The sequence below is a fragment of the Petaurus breviceps genome, unplaced genomic scaffold, assembly GCF_028583685.1.
Source record: "Petaurus breviceps papuanus isolate PSGF00001 unplaced genomic scaffold, PetGlider_PUasm1.0 90792, whole genome shotgun sequence".
NCBI lineage: Eukaryota > Metazoa > Chordata > Mammalia > Diprotodontia > Petauridae > Petaurus > Petaurus breviceps.
This window is the reverse complement of record NW_027187347.1, coordinates 2,887,598-2,908,296: the sequence shown is the minus strand read 5'-3', so window position 1 is coordinate 2,908,296 and position 20,699 is coordinate 2,887,598. Positions and strand designations below refer to the sequence as shown.

The following is a 20,699-nucleotide window of genomic DNA, read 5'->3' as shown; positions in this document are numbered from 1 at the left end:
ATTCTGTTAATTCTATGACATTCATATATCATAATTTGTTTAGTCACTCCCAAACTATCAGGTACTTTAACATGACAAAAAGAGATGATAAATATTTTTATATGTGGAAGGTGTTTTCCTTTTTATTCTTCTTGCGTTGTAATTCTAATAGTATTTTTGTACAAAGGGTATGTACAGTTTAATAACTTTTTGGGAATAGTTTCACATTGATTTCCAGAATGGTTAGACCAATTCATAACTCCACCAGTAATGCATTAGTGGGCCATTTGTGCACATTCCTGCTAACGTGTCATTTTCCTTTTTTGTCAATCTTGCCAATATGTGTAAGATGGAACCTCAGAGATGATTTTGATTAAAAAAGCTGCTTGTTATGTCTTTAGAAAATTTATCAATTGCAGTGGTTCTTCTTCTCTAACGTTTGAATAAATTCTTTATATGTCTTGGAAATGAGACCTTTGTCAGACATTTGCTACAATTTTTTTCCCCATTTAACTATTTCTTTTTAATTTAATTATTTCAGATTTGTTTGTGCATGAACTTTTTGGTTTCTTTTTGTAATCAAAATTGTCTATTTTAGTCTTCTTTGAGCCTCTATCCCTATTTTGGTCATGAACTCTTCTCCTACCCATATGTCTAAATATTTCTCTGATTTGTTTATGACCTTTTATGTATTGGTCATGTATCCATTTGGAGGCATATGGTGTGAGGTGTTGGTCTAGAGTCCTGCTAAACTCTTACCCAATTTTCTCCATAGTTTTTGTCCAATAGTGAATTCTTATTTAGGTAGTTGGATTGGGTTTGTCAAATACTAGGCTATTAGGTTCATTTGCTTCAGTATGCCATATACCTGATCTGTTCCACTGATTGACTTTTCTATTTTTAATCATTGCCAAATTGTTTTGATGATTACTGCTTTGCAATTTACTGGGCCTCCTTCTTTCCTACTTTTCCAAACCCTTATCATTCGCCTTGAGATTCTTGACTTTTTATTCTTACAAATTTCCTTTTGCAATTACATAATTGGATTGTGTGTATTATATAATCTTTTGGTAGTTTGGTATGGCAGTTAGTAAATTAATTTAGATAGTTTTGTCATTTTTATTATTATGACTTGGCCTACCCGTGAACAATTAATGTTTTTCAGTTATTTAAGTGTGTCTTTATTTCCTTAAATGGTATTCTGCAGTTTTATTCATAGTCCTTTGTGTTTATCTTGATAGTTAGATTCTTAATTTTTTAGACTTTCTACAGTTATTTTAAATGGAATTTCCTTTTCTATCTCTTATCCATGTGGTTTTTTTTGGATTATGTAATTTTACTGAAGTTATTGTGCCAATTTTTAGTTGACTATGAGATTTTCTAAATATATATCACATCATCTGCAAACAGTAATAATTTGGTTTCTTCTTTCTTTATGCTTATTACTTTAATTTATTTTTCTTGTCTTACTGCTATAGCTAGGATTTTTAACACTATATCAAATAGTTTTAACACTGGACATCTCTGCTTCATCCCTGGTCGTACTGAAAAAAAGACTTTAGTTTACTGGCATTACAAATAAGGTTGACTCTTGGTTTCAGATACATACTATTTACTTTGTTAAGAAAGGGTCCGCTTACTGTTATGTTTTCTAGTTTTGTTTTTAACATAAATATATAGTGCATTTTTGAAAGTTTTGTTGATATGATAGAATGATTTTTTGTTCTTTCTGTTATATGATGAGTTATGTTGAGAATTTTCCTAATATTAAACCAATTTTGTATTCATGGCACAAATTTAGTCTGGTTATAGTAAATAATTTTTGTGATATGTTATTGTAGCCTTATTGCTAATATTTAAAATATTTGCCTCAATGATCACTGGGGTTATTGGCTATATCATTTTCTTTTTATGTTTTGACTCTCCCTGGTTTTGGTATTAAGACCATATTTGTGTCATAGAAGGAATTTGGCAGAGGATCCCTTCTTTTGCTCTTTTTGGAAGCAATTTGTACAATATTGGAATTAATTGTTCTTTGAAAGTTTGGTAGAATTCACTTGTAATTAATTCCATTTGGTCATAAAATTTTTTAAACCCTTTGGGAGTTCATTTATGATTTGTTCAGTTTCTTTTTCTGAGACTGAGATATTTAAATTCTGTATTGTTCTGCTAATCTTGGTATTTGTATTTTTATAAATATTCATCTATTTCATTTAAATTTATTCTTTTTAAAAGCAGAATACAAAAAAGTAATCAATCAGAAAACAAGAATATTTCTTAACTATCTCTTCTCTCCCAACTCTCAGAAAGTAGTTCTAAAATTAGAAATCAGTATCAGAAAATAAAAATAAATATTCTCCTTTAAGTTTTGTCACCAAATTAAATTCCTCGTGTTTGTAGAACTTTCTCTATGTATTCATTAGTCATGGAAAGAACTTTAAAGATCATCTAGATATGTTTTTCCCCCACCTTGCATTATTTTCAAACACTGAATTATTTTAACTTCTTACTTTTTTATAGTATATACTGCAATTCATAATTAGATTCTGAGCCTGCTAAATATAGACTTTGAAGAAGTCATGTTAATATTGCTAATGGCTGCATAGTTCAGTTGTTTAGAGAACCATGTAAGGCTAAAGCCATAGGTTTGATCTCCTTGCTGACCACTTAGATTTGATTTACTTGATTTGATTCATTTGCTGGTTTATATCCCAGACTTTGCCTGTTGTCTCCCAAACATTTAGCAGTTTAAGGTGAGAGTGAATGGCTGCAGTAATGCAAAACCATTGCAGCAACCAAGAGACTACTCCAAGGGCATGCCCTACTGATACTCTACCAAGAACACCATCTCCACATCATCATTATTATAATTTCTATTGGCAATCTATTTTCTAACCTTTTTCCTTAGCTAGATCATTGCTTTCAATTATCCAGTCATAAAATCATAAAATTGTACAGTTAGAAAGGACCTTGGAGAGGGGTTGCTTGGTCTAACTCCCCGCACTTTAGAGTTAAGGAAGCTGAGGCCTAGGGAAATGAAAGTGACTTACTCAAGGTCACTTAAAATGTTAGTGATAGTGAACACTAGAATCAGGGTCTCTGGACTCCTCATTCTTTCTGTAATAGCATTTTGCTCTTATGGAATTTAGATCCTTTTCTGAATTTTGTCACTCTAGTCTCTAAGGTACTATCTTTTTTTTTTTTTTTTAAAGCAATTGGGGTTAAGTAACTTGCTCAAGGTTACATGGCCAGGTGTTTCTGGGTAGGTGCTAAGTGTCTGAGCCCGGGATTCGATCTCCAGGTCTTCTCAACACTGGAGCCCGTGCTCTTACTCGCTGTGCTACCTGGCTGCCCCCAGAGGTACTATCTTTATAAAGCCACAGTACACTTATTTTAGAAATTAACCAAATATTGGAGCTAGGGGAGATCTTAATTGGTCTTTTAGTCCTACCTGCTTATTTTTATAGGTAGAAAAAACAAATGAAGTAAAGTGACTTGCTCTTTGACACATTAAATATTTAAATAAATATTTGTTCTTTCTTTCCATTGCTCATGTATCAGTTAATGTGGAAGTGGTAGATCTCCTATCAAAATGATAGAGTTTGATAACTTTTTCTAATATAACTTCTGTGGAAGAATCTTGGTTGCTATGTTTGGACAGAGCAAAACTTGCAGGTTTTTTTTTTTCTGGTTTTATGTTTGTGACTATGGAATTTCTCCAGTACTGTCTCAATGTTTTGTGTGTGTGTGTGTGTGTGTGTGTGTGTGTGTATGTGTATGTGTGTGTGTTTTAATATACTGGTTATATATCTATAACCATTTTCTATGTAATAGAAAATTGTGAGTGGATGATAACTGTTAACTGTCTGAATAGCCCTAAATATGGAAATAGCATAGTACAAGAAGAAAAAAAGGCAATCACTGAAGTCAGAGGACCTAAATACCGTTCCTGATACTACCTGTGTAACCTGGGGCAAGTTACTTGACCTTCCTGGACTCTCTTTCCTCATCTATAAAATTAGGGTGTTAAATTAGATGGCCTATGAGGTCCTTTCCACCTCAGGCTCTTTGATGCTATGATTGTGCTCTTTTGAATGGGCAGGTAGTAATTAAGACAATCAGAAGTTCACAAGAACTTGTCTGAGGCAATGGTAGTTTATTCTCCCAACTTCCCTTTCCAAGTCTCCTGTGTGTCTTTCATCCTCCTAAATCCAAATAAAATCATTGTTCTTTATTCTAAGAGTCAGTCTTTGTGTCCCCTTATCTCTCTTCTCAGTAGCAGAGATATTAAATGTCTTTCATTGCTTCTATTTTCCATTTTTCTGGGATTGTAATAGAGTCTGATATAAACTTGACCTCAGGGAAAGCTTCCTGACAAAGCTGTACAGAAGTGGAATGGGCTGCCTTGAGTAGCAGTGAGTTCCTCTTTGGATGTCTGACAGTAGAGACTTTTAAAATATGTTCTAATGGAGATTTGTGTCTTGTGTAGATCAGAGCCGACTTCCATTGAGGTCCCTTCCAACTATCAAACTGTGTGATTCTGGAAATAAGTTATTCATGGAAGGGTTTTTCAGACCTCTTTTAGTGAAGAAATTAGAAAAGTGTCTCTTTGTGACTAACTTTAGTGACAAAAGAGTGAAATCCATAATTTGCTCATTTCATTCCTGTGCAGGTAGCTGCTGAATTTAATAGCTGCCTTTCACATACCTCTTTAAGGTTTGCAAAGCACTTGGCATATGTTAATTCATTTGATCCTTACCACAACCTTGTGAAGTAAGTATTATTATTTTCTCCAATTTACGGATGAAGAAACAGGTTGAGAGAGGTGACTTACCCAAAGTCACTTAGTATTAAATGTCTGGGACAGAATTAGAAATCAGTCCAACAAAGCAGCTGGGTGATACACTTGATAGAGTGTTGGACCTGGAGTCAGGGAGACCTGAGTTCAAATTCCCCACCACCCTTCCTTCCCCCCACCAGTCTCTCATCTCACCTGAACAAACCATTTGGGAATAATGGGAGTAGTTATATTACTTTCCTCCCAAGGATTGTTGAGATAAAGTGAAGTAATATTTCATTTCTATAAAATCATTTTTGTTACATTTTTATTTCATTACAGTACAGTTATACAGTAGATGTTACACTCCCTACTCAATAAACACCCAATACTTTTCTGTTAACTCTAGAATCAAATCTAAAACTCTGTTTGGTCTTTAAAGCTCTTTGCAACCATGGTTCTTCTTCACCTCTTACTCTGTAAAAAAAATATTTACTTTTAGTTTACAAATTCAGTTCCACAAGCTTTTGAGTTCCAAATTTTCTCCCCCCCCCCCACTCATGGCAGCATGCAATCCTATAAATGTTCTACAGATACCTTCACATTAAACATTAGTCAGGTTGTAAAGAAGAATTATAACCAATGGAATGAACAACGAGAAAGAAGAAACAAAATGAAACAAAAAGATGGAGCAAGTAGTTTGTTTTGCTTCAGTCTGCATTCAGACTCTGTAAATCTTTCTCTGGATGTGGATAGTCCTTTCCATCTTGAGTCTTTTGGAGCTGTCACATAGCCTTGCATTGCTGAGAGGAGCCCAGCATATCAAAGTTAGTCATCACAGATAAATTGTGTCTGTAATTGTGTATAAAGTTCTCCCGATTCTGCTCCCCTCATTCAGCATTAGTTTATATAAGTCTTTCCAGGTTATTATGAAGTCCATCTTCTCCTCATTTCTCATAGCACAATAGTACCAACAATGCATTAGTGTTCCAATTTTCCCACATCTCCTCCAGCATTGATCATTTTCCTGTTTGTTATCTTAGCCAATATGACCCATGAGATGTAACACCTCAGAATTGTTTTGATTTGCATTTGTCTAATCAATAGTGATTTAGAGCATTTTTTCATATGCTTATAGATATCTTTAATTTTTTCCTATGAAAACTGCTTTTTCATATCCTTTGAACATTTGTCATTTAGGGACACCTCTTAATCTTGACTTTTCTCCATGCTCTCAAAATCCATTAACAGCAGCCTACTTGTTCTTTCTTTCAAACAGCACGCCATCTTCCAACTCTGTTGCCATGTACTCTTTGTCCTACGCAAGACTCTCCTCCTTATATTTGTCTCTTAACTTCCCCTGGCTTCCTTCAATACTCTCAATCTCTTTCCTAGATTCCCTTTTTCTTCTTCTTTCCTTCCCCCCTAGCCCCCCACCCCTTGTGTCTTCCTTTCTGCAATTTCCTTCCATCTACTCAATATATATTTTGTATATAAATAATTTTTTACATACTGTCTTTTCCATCAAAATGTTAGGGCCTGGCCTTTTCATCAAAATGTCAGTGTGGCAGGGATAGTGTTTTTGCCTTGCTTTGTCCTGCCAGTATTTAGCATGGTACATAGTTAGTTGGTTGTTGTCTTTCATTCTCGAAAAGGACCAAAATGACATCACTATGCTAAAGTCAAGTTTCATTGTGAGCGACTGTGGCTGATCAGAGCAATATGAGCTTGAAATGCTCCAACACGAGTCGAACACAAATAGTCTGTGTGAACATTTGGGGTGGATACTCTACATTTTTGCACCCTTCATTTCCTTTGAGCCATTTCAATTCTGCTTTGCTTATAGAGCATGGCACCTTCTCTGATGTGGGCATGCCATGCTGAGTGGTCCTGTACCAGTGTCTCCCATGTCATATAATCACTTCTAAAGGTCTTGAGAGAGACCTTGAAAGGGTCCTTATATCGCTTCTTCTGCCCACCATGTGAATATTTGCCCTCTGTAAATCAAGAGTCTTTTCAGCAAGTATACATTTTGCTTTCGAACACTGTGGCTAGTGCCATCAGAGTTACACTCTCTGAAGCAGAGTTTGAATGGTTGGCAGTTTAGTTGGAATAAAGACCTCAGTATCTGGTACTTTATCCTTCAGGGTGATCTTCAGAATCTTCCTAAGACAATTCAAATGTTCAGTTTCCTGGCTAGTAATGCTTAACCAAATACCTGTTGACTGTTTTTTGTCTTCTCAAATAAAACAGTACTGGAACAATAGAAAATTAAAAACGAGTTATAGCTATTGTTTTCTAAAATGACTTTAATATATTGACTTTTCTCTACTTTGACTCTGAAGTCATCTTTTAATAGCAGTAGTTTTTAAAAATGAGAAATGGATTCTGCCATCAAGCAGCTGGAATATAGCAGCAACAAATTGGATAGTGTTTGATGTGCTCCCTAGTGTATTAAGCTCTGTATTTAAGCTCTTAAGATTTACTTGGGTCCTAGATGTTTGTAGGTTATTTATATTTGTTATGGTTGCCACCTTTAACTTCTAGACCACTTTTTATCGGTTAAATTCTCTTTTCTAACACAAGAAGAGATCACAGATAAAAAGACCCTGGAAGTTTTACTGTTTATCAAAACTACAATTTTTTTTTAATACCTTCTACCCTGTTAGAATTTATAAACAGGCTAGCTAACATGACACCACATAATTGCCCCCCAGAAGATATTTGAAAGTATGGCAGTTTTGTGTGAGGTTGACCAAGGAAATTTTTGTGAGTTGAACTGAAAAAAAAGTTTGAACTTAGTTTCAGAGATACTGATTGCTAGAGCATCAGGCAGATCACGCTAATGTATAAATTAAAGATTTTTGTTTAACTTGAGCATGAATATAATAATTAGTTTTAGAAGCAAAGATTTTGTATTATAAACATAGCTTTAACTATAGCTACTGACCAATACATTGAATACTATTATGTAGAGAATTATAGCCGATGGATTCCTTTTTTAGAGGCAGCTAGATGGCATAGTGGTTAAAGCACAAGGTCTGTAATAAGGAAACCTGAGTTCAAATCCAGCCTTAGAAACTTCCTACTTGTGTGACCTGCCAAATCACTTAAGCTCTATGTGTTTTAGTTTCCTCATCTGTAAAATGGGAGATAAGGATAGCTAGCACCTACAGGTTTGTTGTGAAGATCAAACAAGATAATATTTTAAAATATTTATAACCATACCTGGCACATATAGTAGGTGTTGGGTAAATGATTATTCTCCTCCCCTCTTTTCCTTCAACATTTTTTTCTAAATCTGGAGAAACTGAATTTCAAAAAAACGTAAAAATTTTTGTTGCTTTAAGAATGACCACTTCTGCTTGAAATACTCTCAAATGAATTTTTCCTTGTATGATATTTTATCCATTAAATTAAAGTCAGAAAAAGGTTTTATGGCTCATTCATAGGTTAAGAGAAGCATTGATAGGCTCTGATTTATAGCTCTGCACAACCCTTTCAAACTGTTTGCATAATATACTCAAGAAAGAAAACTATTATAGAAGTATGCTGTATACTTCCCTTATACACAGAGAAGGTGCTATTTTCTTTTTTTTTTTTTTAAAGGTCTGATCAGTTACATTTATTTATTTATTAGCAATTGGGGTTAAGTAACTTGCTCAAGGTTACACGGCCAGTTATTTCTGGGTGTGGTGCTGAGTATCTGAGCCTGGATTTGATCCAGGTCATCCCGACAATAGAGCCGGTACGCTTACTCACTGAGCCACCTTGCCGCCCCTAAGCAATTGGGGTTAAGTAACTTGCTCAAGGTTACACGGCCAGGTGTTTCTGGGTAGGTGCTAAGTGTCTGAGCCCGGGATTCGATCTCCAGGTCTTCTCAACACTGGAGCCTGGTGCTCTTACTTGCTGTGCTACCTGGCCGCCCCTGAGAAGGTGCTATTTTCTTTGCTTTTGGGTCTCTTCCACTAGTTTCCCTCCCAGAGGATATTGGTAATACTATGAAAACAGGAGTTGTGAGATTTCTTCTTTTGGTATCTTCCCTGGAAAACAAAAACAAAAACAAAAACAAAAACCAGTGGAGAGTAACCACTCAAGTTCCAAGGGAGTGTGGGCAGAGAAGTACAGAGAAAGACTGAAAATTTTCCACATGCACTTCAAGGAACATTTATTAAATACATCCTTTGTGCCAGGTGCTGCTAAGTCCTAGGAATATGAAGATGAAAACAGTAGCTTCTACTTCCAGGAAGCTCGTTGTTGACTGGGGAGGATACAAATGCACATGGACAATTATGTTCCAAGACCAAAGTGTGATAGAGGCAAAGATAAAATCCAAAGTGCTGTAGAATATTTTGAGTAGAGTTAAGAACATTTTCTACACCCTTTGACCAGCCCTTCTTAACTCTAGTGGCTTTCCTCTGTTATTTCCATTTTATCCTCTATATGCTTTGTGTACATTTGTTTGTATGTTTTCTCCTCATTAAATTGTAAGCTCTTTGAAGGCAAGGTACATGTTTTGCCACTTTTTGTATGCCTAGCACTTAGTATTGTGCCTGGCCCCAAATAAATGCTTATTGATTGAGTGATTTCAATTCTTTGTAGCATTGAATAGATTTCAAAATGTCAGGTGCAACCTTTTAAAGCTTTCATGACTGGAAATCATGGAAGAGATATGGTATAGGAATGGGCCTTGTGATTTAATCAGTGTAGGGAATTCCTGATGAGCAAATTCCCTCCCCTAATGATATTCCCTCCCCTAATGCTTTTTGGAATCTTATAGAGTTGCTAAAAAAGGCTGGGAAGTTAAGAAGACTTGCCCCAGGATTCTACAACCTCTGTGTGTCAGAAGAGGTACTTGAACCTGGGTGCTTCCAAGTCCAACTATTTGCTATGCCAGACAGTCTCTCCGAAATGTGGAGAGAGGTAACTGTTTTGCATGACTATTTTATACCTTAGTTTTCTCCAAAGTTCTTTGAAACTTATCTTTCCTCATGTTATTGTCATTTTTAATGGTAGTCATAAAACAACATGAATATAAAATATTTTAGCACTAATTATCTGTTAATTACTGGCATATAGATTATCCACTTACTGGATTATGCACAGAAAGTTCTTCATCTTACATTGCTGGTTTTCCTTCTAAAGTTCAGTGTGCTCCTAGGCTATCCCCTCACCACTATCTCATAGCATGTGCTGAATGTCCTGGGCAAAACATTGTGTGTGTGTTTGTGTGTGTATGTATGGGGAAGATTATTGGTGATCTGAACCTCCTATGATTTCAGCAATATTGGGACCTCCTCCCAGTGTGGAAATTCCCTTTTCCTGATGGAGAGTTGCACATTATCTGCATATATAGTCTAAGAGTTGTTTGGGGACATTGAGAGTTTTAAGTGAATTTTCTGTGGTCATATAGTCAATTTATAGCTTTTCAAAGAAGCAGCTTTTGTTTTAGCTTGATCATTTCTATAGTCTTTTATTTTCTAAATTAATCTATTTCTTTAACCTTAAATCACTTCTTTGGTGTATATTTGGGGTTTATTTGTTGATATTCTAAGTTTTGAAAGTGTACACTCAGTTCAGTAATCCTCTTCCTTTCTTTTTTGTTCTTATGGATATAATTTATCCACTGAGGACTTCTTTAGCTTTATTCCAGAATTTTGGTATGTTGTTTCATCATTATATTATTTTCTTTCACTTACTTATTAATTATTTCTGTGATTGATTCTTTGAACCACTCATTTAAGATTTCATTATTAAGTCTCATTTGGATCTGTCTCTTGGTTGCATTTCTTGAATGGCTTATTATTTTTTTTGCATTATGTTCTGTAATTCATGTGTTTACTACTTCTGCCTTTTAAAATTTATTTGCAGCGGTTTTGTGTTCTAATACATGGTTATGATTCACATTTATGTATACACATATATGTGTGTATAAAATTCTTTAGTAGTTCCATAAGATCTTGTTTCTTCAGCAGCTTATTCAAATCTATATTTTCCCTTTTTTTTTTGCATTTTAGATTTGTCCAGATCTATGAGAAGAATATTAGTCTCCTAGTATTTTGCTGGTTTTTAAAAAAAATTCAGTTAATTTCTCCTTTATAACTTTAGATCGCATTTGGAACATACAAGTTTAATATTGATACTGATCATCTAGCATTCCTTTTAATTTAATCTAATTTCCTCATTTTTATATATTTTGAATTTTTTATTTTGCTTTATGTCATAGCATCATTGCAACTTCTGCTTTTTTGGATTTGCTTGGTGCATAGTAAATTTTATTCTAGTCTCATTCTGTGAATATTTTTGCATTTTAGGTGTGCTTCTTATAAGCAAACATTGTGGTGTTGTTTTATTATTCGGTTTGTCATGTTCGCTTTATTTGATTGTTCAATCCATTTTATATTTTCTTCCTTTTGTGTCTCTTGTGTTAATTTTTTCTGAATTAGAATAAAAAATATTCTTCCTGTTTTTAGGTAATACTTTCTCCTTTAAGGTATTTTTGCTTAATCTATCTAATGCAACCCTCTTCCTTTAGGCTCTCTTCCTACCATCCTCAAGCCCTATTTCCTTTTGTTTGTCACTCCTTTCCCCAGTTTTATAATTCTGTTCATATTGTTTCAATTTTCTTTCTTCCTTTTATGCATCTTTGTTCTCTTTTAAAAATCTCCATTAAGTATTTAAATAAAATCTGCGCCATCCTCTTTTCCCTTTCAACTTCTTTTGTTGGTTAGGATTAAAAAAAAAAAATTTGCACCTTTTCCTAAAAAGAATTTTATTGTGTCATCCTCTTCATTAATTCTCTTTTCTATTTACTTTAATTTTTCGATTCATAGTCTTTATACTTATTTATTCTTAGTTTCTGAAGTATCTCTTTTGAGCTCCCTCTTCTAAACAGTTTCTGTGTTATTGCCTAGTAGATGTTTCCTCTTTCCCTTTTTTTGTCAGTTGTACCTCATTCTTAGGAGTATCAATTCCTGTGGGAAAGAGAGAGTAGAGTATTACCTCATGGTAGAAATTTAAATTTCCCTGTATCCTTGATCATGCAGTTCATTTCTACCCCGTTATCTCTGGCGATTTTCTTTCCCATGTGACTTGTGGGTCCATACCCTCTTAATCTTCTGGATTCAGGTTGCCCCCATGAGGTCTGATCTGATTCCCTTTTTCCTGAGGTAGGGTGCTGTCCATGGAGGGATAATACTCCCTCAGAAGTTGTGGTCCGTAAGCCCCTAATCCTTTCAGATTGTAAGCATTTTAAGGTCTCTGTCTTCCATTATATAATATCTCCCTGCCCCTTCCCCCCAGCTACACACCATGGGAAAGTTTTTCAGTGGGGAGCCCCTTTCCACCACTAAATTCAAATTTCTCCCTGTTTAATTACTTCCATTTGACACCTTACCCATAGCTCTTCTTCACAGGAGTTCTTTTCCTTCAATTTTTTTTCTATTGACTTGATTATTTTGGGGAATATTACCCATTTTGTTCTATCTTCTACTCTCTTATTCTTTTATGCAGCCTCCCATTCTGTAGTTTACTTCTGGATGTCTCTGGAGAAGATAGTGAGGTTGGTGACTTTGCACATCCCTGCCTCACTTAAATCCAGTTTACTTACTAGTCAAGACTTTCCTGATATATTTGGAAAAAAATAAAAAACAACAAACAACAATTGCTTCCACCTAAAAAAAAATTAGATTTTTTTTTTGAGGGTTCGCATGTGAAGTTTAGTCCATAGACCTCATCCTCTGCCACCATTGCTCCTATTTAACTTTCAGTTTCATCTTTATCCATATGTGTATTTTTAGAAAGCCATTTCTTAATGGTCCCTTTGTTGTTTTGTTGTAATTGAAATTTGGGTTCAGTTGTCATTGGGTATCTTTCTTTTCTAGTTTTTTCCCCCTTCTTACAAAGTTTTTGCAGAATGTGTAACTTATTTTGTTACTTCTGCTTTTCCTAGTAGCTATATTTATTTACCTTTACTTAAGTTTGTGTGATCTAGGATTTTTTTAATTCTTTTTTTATGTTTATTTTTATTTAACATTCATTTCTACAAGATTTTGAGTTACAGATTTTCTCCCCATCTTTCCCCTACTCACCACCCCAAAACAATGATCCCACTGAATACCCCCTCCCACAATCTGCTCTCTCTTATATCCTCCTCCAATCCCCCTCTGACTTTCCAGTAGGGAAAGATGGATCTTCATACCCCAGTGCATGTATATCTTATTTCCCAGTTGCATGTTAAAAATAATAATAATAATTTTTTTAAACATTTGATTTTAAAATTTTGAATTCCATATTCTTTCACTTCTTCCCTCATCACCCACCCTTACTGGGAAGATAAGCAATAGGCTGTACATGTGTAGCTATGCAAAGCATTTCCATACTGGATATATTGTGAACGACTGACTATCTTTCCCTCCATCCTATCCTGCCCCCCACTTGTTCTATTTTCTACTTTGACCCTGTCCCTTTTCAAAAGTGTATGTTTCTAACTACCCTCCCCTCTAATCTGCCCTCCCTTCTATCTTCCCTCCTCTTATCCCCTTCCCCCTACTTTCCTGTAGGGTAAGATATGCAATTTAATGTGTATGTTATTCCCTCCTTAAGCCAAATTCAATGAAAGTAAGGTTGACCTATTCCCTTTTGCCTTCCTGTTCTTCCCCTCCATTGTAACAGTTTTCCTTTGCCTCTTTTATATAAGATAGTTTACCCTATTGTCTCTCCCTATCTTCTTTCATTATATTCCTCTCTCACCTCTTAATTTTATTTTTTAAATATTATCCCTTCCTATTCAATTGATCCTGTGCCCTCTATGTATACCTGTACACACATATATACACACACTCACATATGTATTCATACACACATATACACTCCTATATAGACATATATATGTATGTATACATAAGATACATTGATATTCCCTTCAACTATCCTCATACTGTGAAAAGTTTCATAAGTTACAATTATCGCTTTTCCATGTAGAAATGTAAATAGTTCAACTTTGATAAGCTCCTTATGATTTCTTTTCCCTGTTTACTTTCTCATGCTTCTCTTGCTTCTTGTATTTGAATGTCACATTTTCTGTTCAGCTCTGGTTTTTTCATTAAGAACGCTTGAAAAACCTGTTTTGAGAGGCAGAGTCAAGATGGCAGAGTAGAAACAGGACTTCCGTGGGGCTCCTGCTTCTACCTCCCCCAATTCATGTAAAAGGGGACTCTGAATAAACTTTGGAGCTACAGAACCCACAAAATGACACAGAGAAGCTAACCTCCCGCTGAGGACAGGCTGGCAGGAATTGGCCAGCACAGAGCTCTGGGAGCCAAGCCCAGCCCCAAGCGAGCCAGAAGTTTCAGCCCCAGGGCAGTCCTGACCAACCACTGGCTGGAGGGACTTCAGATCACCAGCAGCTGTGGCGGTTTCCAGAATTATCAACACATTGATGCTAAGGACAAAGTGAGAGGTCAGTGCAGTGTGGACTTTGGGATTCAGTAGTTGAGAGTGCCTCCAGGGCAAGAAGCCGCTGAGGAGCCGTGACCGTGCTTCAGCTCCTGACCTGCAGAGTGTAGGGGAACGAAGTGACCACTCTGAGGGGTAATTGCTCTTGCTTTAACCTGCTTGCATCTGGATTGCGGCCTAGGGTGGAGGTCCTGGGGTGTGCGACCAGCTTGCCAGAGTGTGTGGTGGCTTCAGAGAGGGCACCCAACTAATACCTTTGGCAGCTGAGAATACCCCAGCATTTGGGATGAAGCTCCCCTGTGTGGTGGCAGAGTCCAACTGTGGCAAAAAGCCCAGGGGTCAAGTGATTGAGTGGCAACATGACCAGGCAAAGGAAGCAAAACACACAGATGATTCCAACATTAGACTCCTATTTTGGGGACAAAAAGGAGCAAAGCATGGAACAGGCGGAAGACAGAGAAGTCAGAACTCCTGCACCAAAAGCTTCAAAGAAATATATGAGCTGGTTACAAGCCATGGAGGACCTTAAGAAGCAAATAAGAGAAGTGGAGGAAAAATTGGGAAGAGAAATGAAAATGATGCAAGAAAATTATGAAATGAGAGTCAACAGCCTCACTTAGGAAAATTACACCTTAAAAAATAGGCTAACTCAAATGGCAAAAGAGGCTTAAAAAGCAATGAGGAGAAGAATGACTTAAAAAGTCAAATTTGCCAGATGGAAAATCAAAAGCTCAATGAGGAGAATCATTGCTTCAGAATTAGATTGGAGCAAATGGAAGCTAGTGACTTTATAAGAAATCAAGATGCTGTTAAACAGATCTAAACAAATGAAAGAATAGAAGGCAATGTGAAATACCTCATTGGGAAAACCACTGACCTGGGAAACAGATCCAGGAGAGATAATTTAAAAATCATTGGATTACCTGAAAGCTATGATCAAAGAAAGAACCTAGAAATCATCCTCCAGGAAATTCTCCAGGAAGACTGCCCTGATGTTTTAGAACCAGAGGGCAAAATAGAGGTTGAAAGAATCCACTGATCGCCTTCTGAAAAAGATCCCAAAAAGAAAACTCCTAGGAATATTATAGCCAGGTTCCTGAATTCTCAGATCAAGGAGAAAATATTACAAGCAGCCAGGAAGAAACAATTTGAATATTGTGGAAGCACAATCAGGATAACACAGGATCTGGCAGCTTCTACACTGAAGAATTGAAGGGCTTGGAATATGATATTCCGGAGGTCAAAGGAGCTGGGATTAAAACCAAGAATCACCTACCCAGCAAAACTGAGTTTCATGTTTCAGGGGAATATATGGTCATTCAGTGGAATAGAGGACCTTCAAGTATTCTTGATGAAAAAAACCAGAGTTGAATAGAAAATGTGACATTCAGATACAAGAAGCAAGAGAAGCATGAGAAGGCATACAGGGGAAAGGAATCATAAGGAACTTATCAAAGTTGAACTATTTACATTCCTACATGGAAAAATGATAATTGTAACTGATGAAATTTTTCTCAGTATGAAAATAGTTGAAGGGAACATATATGTCTATATAGAAGGGTATATGGGCATATGAATACATCGATAGAGGGCACAGGATCAATTGAATAGGAAGGGATGATACTTAAAAGGTGAAACTAAGAGGTGAGAGAAGAATATAATGAGAAGAGATGGGGAGAGACAGGATGGGGTAAACTATCTCATGTAGAAGAGGCAAGGGAAAATGGTTACAATGGAGGGGAAGAACAGGAAGGCAAAAGGGAATGGGTCAACCTTATTCTCATTGAATTTGTCTCAGGAAGGGAATGATATACACACTAAATAAGGTATCTCACTCTATAGGAGAGTAGGGGGAAAGGGGATGAGAGAGAGAATGGGGGAGCAGGAAGTTGGAAGCACCCACTTTTGAAAAGGGACAGGATCAAAGTAGAGAGTAAAACAAGTGGGAGGTGGGATAGGAAGGAGGGAAATATAGTCAGTCTTTTACATAATATCTACTATGGTAATGTTTTGCATAATAGCACATGTACAACCTATACTGAATTGCTTATCTTTCCAGTAAGGGTGAGTGACAAGGGAGGAAGGGAATAAATCTGGAATTCAAATTTTTAATATCAAATGTTTAAATATATATGTATATACTATTATTAATACTATTTAACATGTAATTGGGAAATAAGATGTTCAGGCACTGGGGCATAGAGATCCACTATGCCGTACTGGAAAAGTTTAAGGGAGTATGGGAGAAGATATGGGAGAGAGCAGATTGGAGGAGGGGATATCCTGTGGGACCATTTTTTGGGGGGGGGTAGGGGAAAAATGGGGAGAAAATTGTAACTCAAAATCTGGCGGAAATGAATGATGTAAACCAGAAGTTAATAAAGCACTTGGGGAAAAAAAAAAGAAAATCCTCTGTTTCATTGAATGACCGTATTTTCCCCTGAAGCATTGTACTCAGTTTTTCTGGGTAGATGATTCTTGGTTTTAGTCCTAGCTCCTTTGATCTCTGGAATATCATATTCCAAGCCCTTCAATCCCTTAATGTTGAAGCTGCTAGGTCCTGTGTTATCCTGATTGTGTTTCCACAATATTCGAATTGTTTCTTCTTGGCTGCTTGTAATGTTTTCTCCTTGATCTGGGAACCTGGAACATGGCTATGGTATTCCTAGGAGATTTCTTTTTGGGATCTTTTTCAAGAGGTGATTGATGAATTCTTTCAATTTCTATTTTGCCCTCTAATTCTAAAATACCAGGGCAATTTTCCTTGAGAATTTCTTGAAGGATGATTTCTAGGTTTTTGGTTTTTTTTTGATCATGGCTTTCAGGTAGTCCAATAATTTTTAAATTATCTCTCCTGGATCCGTTTTCCAGGTTAGTGGTTTTTCCAGTGAGATATTTCACATTGCTTTTTTTTTTTTTTCATTTTCATTCGTTTGAATCTGTTTAATCGTATCTTGATTTCTCATAATGTCATTAGCTCCCATTTGCTCCAGTCTAATTTTCAAGGAATTATTCTCTTCAGTGAGCTTTTGAAATTCTTTTTCCATCTGGCAGATTTGGCTTTTTAAGGCATTCTTCTCCTCATTGGCTTTTTGGGCCTCTTTTGCTATTTGTTAGTCTATTTTTTTTAAGGTGTTATTTTCTTCAGTCAGGCTGTTGATTCTTTTTTCATTATTTTCTTGTATCATTCTCATTTCTCTTCCCAATTTTTCCTCCTCTTCTCTTACTTGATTTTCAGAATCCTTGAGCTCCTCCATGGCCTGTAAGCAGTTCATATTTTTCTTGGAAGCTTTTGGTGTAGGCGTGCTGACTTTGTTGTCTTCCTCCTGTTCTATACTTTGATCCTTTTTGTCTCCCAAAAAGGAGTCCAAAGTCGGATTGCTTTGCTTCCTTTGCTTGCTCATGTTGCCACGCGATTTGTTGACTTTTGAGCTTTTTGCCACAGTAGAACTCTGCTTTCTGAGAGGAGATCTTTGTCCCAAATCACTAGGGTTTTCCCAGCTGCCGGAAGTATTAGTTGGGTGCCCTCTCTGCAGCCCACACAAGCTCTTGCACCTGGTCACATACCCTAGGACCTGCACCCAAGACCGTGATCCAGATCCAGGCAGGTTAAGGCAATAGTGATTACCCTCTGAATGGTTGCTTGATCCTCCTACAATCTGCAGGCTAGGAGCTCTGAAGCAGCCATGCTAGCCCCTGCCACTTCTTGCCCCAGGAGTCAGGGGCAGGACCACGCTCTTCCATCCTCCCTAATTCCAACAGAGTTCCATACTGATCTTTTACTTTGTCTTTAGCATTTATGGGTTGATAATTCTGGAAACTGCCACAGCTGCTGGTGGTCCACTCTTCCAAAGTCCTCTCCAGCCGCTGCTGGTTGGGGTGGCTCTGAAGCTAAAATCATGGGCTGGGCTGGGCTCTCAGCATGCACGATGGACCCTTCTGTCCACCTGCTGGGCTGCCTTCAGCAGGAGATTTGTTTCTGTCCATCATTTGTAGGTTCTGTAGTTCTAAAGTTTGTTTAGAATCATATTTTATAAGTATTTGGGGTGGTTACTCCGCCAGCTCACAGTTTTCCTGCTTCTACACCACATCATCTTGGCTCTGCCAGACCTCCCCCCGCCCCTTGATTTTTGTGAATTAAGTAACCTGCTGGTTTCTGTCTTTTTTTTTTTTTTTTTGTTAGGAATGATGTCCATTTTTTTCCTTTGATGATTGGGCTCAGGTTTTAGCATATGTCATTTTAAGTTTCATCTTGATCTCTTGGATTTGGGGGAATATATTATCCCATACTGTCCTGTAATTATTTCATTTAAAATAGTCTTGTGTTATTCAGGTTTCCTTTATTTTATATTTGAAGATTTTTCTCCTGGTCATCTGCAGAATTTCTTGTTTGTCATTAGAATTGTTAAATATAATACTATGGGTCTTAAGGTTTGCAGCATCAGGTTTTTGTTTTTGTTTTTTCACCTGGAGACAGTCTTTGGATTCTTTTGATTGGCATTTTGTTTTCCGTTTTCAGAATTCTTGTGAGCTTTCTTGTAACAATTTCTTATATTATGATCAGATAGTTTTAAAAAACTTATATTTTTCAAGGAGACATGATCCTTAAATTGTCTGTATGCATCCTGTCTTTGAGATCAATGTTTTGTTTATATAGATATAATATGTTCTTTTAGCATTTTTGCATTTTGCTTCTCTTATTCTCAATTATTCTTTATTTAAATATATTTATCTTTAGGCAGGTTGGTGTTACAGTAGCTAAGAGCCCTAGACTTGGAGTCAGGAAGAATTGTCCTCTGATACTTGCTAGCAATATGATATCAGGCAAGTAACCTGACTTCTCTCCGCGTCATTTCCCCATCTGTAAAATGGGGGTAATAACAGTATTTACCGCACACGGTTGTTGTGAGTATTAAATGATAATAAATGTACAGCACTTTGCAGACCTTAAAATGATATGTAAATACTAGCTCTAGCGGTGTAAGGGTTATGGTATTTAAAGATCTTCCATGGCCCGTTGGACTTGCTGACGTAGCAGGAAGGGGCGGAGCAAAAGGAAGCGGAAGCCAAGCTGGAGTTCCTGCGGTGGCTGGCGGTGGTGGCCACGGCGGCAGAAGCAGCAGCGGCGGCAGCGCGAAGCCCTTTTTGAGTTAGCCAGAATTTCTGCTAAGGACTCCTGCTGAGGACTGCCAGGAGCCGGAGCTGCTGGGAGCGTGCTTCCCGGACACTGGGTGGTTGCTGTGAGTGGGGAGAGGAGGACCTTTGCCTGAGGTAGTCTGTTCTGTTACAAAGGCTTGAAAATGTGGGTGCTTTCTACTTTATCTACCTGTGCCAATGTCATAACTACTCTGATGGCTTTCACTTTCTGGTTTTGGGACTCAGTCTTTTGGTATCTTAATAAATTTTCCAGCTTATTCCTCCATATGGCAAGCATGATGTGTTTTGTGATGGATAATTATATCAGCATATTTGTAATCTCCATGGGCATTGTGAATATGGCATTGCTGATACAAGCGGTTATTATTCCCAATCAGTTTTTTCTTTTACTTAGAAGCTTTACCATCATGGATTCAAGTATTCCTATTTAGTGTATTATTTCTGCTGTGTAAGCCATAAATTCTATATTTTTTTCCCTTTTTAGCTTTTACTTTTAGGATTTTTATTTCTCTCTTGAACTATTCATCAACACTTCACAGTGGTTATATATTCCTTAGGGAATGCACAGCGTCCTTTGTCCCATCAGGTATTGGTTCAGTTTCCTTTGTCTTGTAATATTTATTTAGAAAGTTTTAACTCATTTAGATATCTTGGTGGTGGTCACTTTCCCATCTGTTTTAATATTTTCCCTGTTGATTTTTCTCTTGTGCTCCAAATTTTTAACCAAATTTGTGTTCCCCTGTTGCACACTTTCTGACTCTTTCCCCCTTTGATGGCAGATCCTGTTGAGATTGAGTGTTGCAGTTTTTTTCAGTTTCCTCCCACATTGGGAAATTCATTTTCACCAGTTTCATTCCTAAGTATGTTCTGGGGTTGGGGATGTAAAACTGGACCCAGCTGAATCTCAGGCCCTTTTCCTTAAGGCCTCATGCAATTCTCTCACTTTCTCCACTCTGTCATATGCTGACATCCTGCTCCATTTTCTTGTTTCCTTTAATTCTCTCACTCACCCACCACTACAGTGTTCTACTGCCCCAGGATGAACAGTTTCCACTTTTCTGTGCCTCTTCTTCCTCCCTAGGGGGGTGGATTGAAATTTGGTGTCTGCTGATTGTTGCCACAGAATGGTTGGGTGAGAATAGGGAAATGGTATCCTGGCAGAGACTTCAGCAGCAGGAAGCGAATGCCAGGAGATGCTAGAGCATAAGTGAGTTAGGTAGTTTGGCAGGGGAGGAATGCTGTGAGTGATCTTAGTCTTCTCTGCTATCAGTTCATCAAGTTCTAATTTTGTTAGACTTCTTGGTATCTTGGCCTGTGGAGATACCTCTTG

General features: G+C 37.0%; 1 protein-coding gene across 9 annotated transcripts in view; it reads left to right on the top strand.

Annotated features, from left to right (window-relative positions):
• Positions 1-20,699, top strand: part of CD47 (CD47 molecule) — an 86,874-nt gene that overhangs the window by 41,984 nt on the left and 24,191 nt on the right. The gene's annotated exons all lie outside the window — the stretch shown is intronic.